Genomic DNA, 2,620 nt, shown 5'->3' with positions numbered 1-2,620 from the left:
CAAGGACAGTCCCATTCTACAACAGTGGCATCATGTAATATTTGTCCTTTTGTGACTGGGATATTTCACTCAGCATAATGTTCGAATCTGAGGTACCTTAATCCTCAAACTGGCACCATTACTCTTCAATAATTTGGATAGGTCCCTACCTACAGACTTTTCCAGAGCAATGTGTCTCCTTATTTCCTGAATACTGGTACAAGGGTGTTAATTGTGGATCCAAGCAAGATGAAGTTGTTGATAGTTTCAATCTCTTCTCCGTTCAACGTGATGTTGTCTATCAGGCCAGTGGTAAGAATCTTTGTTTTCTTGCCATTGAAATGCAATCCATAGGGAAGGTTGCATTTCTTGAACTGCTGCAACAAGTGCTTCAAGTCCTCCTCACTTTCAGCAAGAAAGATTAAGCCGTCTGCATAACGCAAGCACTTGTTATAAGTAAAGAATAATGAATGTGTAGTGCATAAATAACTAGAAATTGAGTCGGGAAAAGAGCAGGTTGATTCAGAGGCATGGGAGCTGATTGATTCAGAAGACCCTTGAGAAAAAGACTGAGCTCTGTCTGGTGGCGTCTTCCATAGGGAGTTGTGCTGTTAACCAAAGGTGACACCTCTCTAGTGGTTATAATCCATGCTTGGACCCTTGGGAGAAACATGGGCAATCTCTTCCCATGAGATTCACAGCTTATGAAAACCCACTGGAGCATCAGCTATGAGTGAGCTAAGCCTTAAAGACACTGAGTTGAAAAAAAGAAGGCTCCCTTGAGTTCTGTGGCCCAGTGGTATAAGGACACATTAGAAGAGCTGTGGGTAGGGAGAACGTGTGAAAAAGGAACACTTGCCTTAAAGGAAACAAGATCTCTGTACTGCCTGTCAACACACTTTCACTGGACAACTACCCAGTGAGAACGTTATGTGTTCTCATTCCGAGCAAAGGTGATGCAACAGAATGCTGAATAATAGGAAGACTCATCAACAATCTCTGTTATACTGATGACACAACTTTGCTGGCTAAAACTGAGGAGGACTCGAAGGTTTTGCTGTAGAAGGTCAAGGACTGTAGTCTTCAATATTAATTGAAACTCAACATAAAACATCAAACGAAGATTCTCACTACTGGGCCAAATGGCAGCACCATGATAGATGAGGAAGAGATTGAAGTTATTAACAATTTTGGCTTCTTGGTTCCATAGCCAACACTCTTGGTACCAGCAGTCAAAATAAAAAGATGAAATGGATTAGGAAAATCTGCTCTTAGGAACCTATACAGAATGTTAAAGAGCAACTATGTCAGTTTGGAGACTAAGGTGTGCCTGACCCAGGCCGTAGTCTTCACAATTACTTACTATGCATCAGAGAGCTGGACAATGACTAGAGATGATAGAAGAAGAATCAATACCTTTGAGTTATGGTGCTGCAGAAGAGTATTGAACATACCATGGACTGTCAAGAGAACAAATAAGTTTGTCCTAAAGACAATGAAACCAAGTTGCTCCTTGAAGGCAAGGATTTTGAAACTCCATCTCACAAACTTTGGGTATATTGCCAGGAGGTACCAGTCCTTGGAGAAAGACATTATGCCTGGGGGAGGGGGTGGTTGAGGATCAGCACAGGAAAGGAAGACCCTGGATAAGATGGGTTGACATAGTAACTGAGGTAATAATAGCAGGTGGTCAGAGCCAATGAAATTGGTTTAGGCTAGAGGAGGGTTCAGAGCTGTTATGTATAGAGTCCTTATGAGTCACAATGAGTTGATGACACATAACAACAACATCATTAATATATTCTGAAGACCATTCAAAACGAGAACAAGTCATAGATACAGAACTGCCAGATGTTCAAGCTGGATTTTGAAGAGGCCTTGGCACAATGGATGCCCGATGGATTCTGGATAAGAGCAAAGAAAACTAGAAGAAGATCTGTTTGTGCTTTATTGACTGTGCAAAGGCATTTTACTGTGTGGGTCACAACAGATTATGGCTAACTCTGAGAATAATGGGAATCCCAGAACATTTAATTGTGCATGTGTGAAATCTATGCCTAGACCAAGAGGCTGTTGTGCAAACAGATCAAGAGAACACTATATGGTTTAAAATTAGGAGAGGTATGTCTCTGGGTTGTATCCTTTCTCCATAACTATTTAATCTGTACAATGAGTAAATTATGTAAGAAAATTGACTCTATGACGAAGAACACAACATCAAATCTCATAACCTTCATCATGCAGATGACACAACTTTGCTTACTGAAAGTAAGACAGACTTGAAGCACTTGCTGCAGAAGGTTAAACATTACAGTCTTCAAAATGGATTGCATCTCAACATTAAGAAAACAAAAATCCTTGCCACTGGACCGATAGGAAATATCATGATAGGTGGAGAAAATAATGAAACTGTCAACAGCTTCATCTTTATCTTACTTGGATCCACAATCATTACACTTGGTACCAGCAATCAGGAGATCAGGAGACATATTACACTGGGAAAGTCTATAGTCAAGGACCTCTCCAAATTATTGAGGAGCAATGATGTCAGTTTGAAGACTGAGGTACACTTGATCTAGGCCATGTTCTTTTCAGTCACTTGGTGTGCATCTGAGGGCTGGACAATGAACAAGGATGACAG

This window comes from Elephantulus edwardii, unplaced genomic scaffold, assembly GCF_000299155.1.
Source record: "Elephantulus edwardii isolate Elephantulus edwardi_28Jun2011 unplaced genomic scaffold, EleEdw1.0 scaffold00062, whole genome shotgun sequence".
Classification (NCBI taxonomy): Eukaryota; Metazoa; Chordata; class Mammalia; order Macroscelidea; family Macroscelididae; genus Elephantulus; species Elephantulus edwardii.
The sequence above is the reverse complement of the archived record's forward strand: the minus strand, read 5'-3'. Positions refer to the sequence as shown.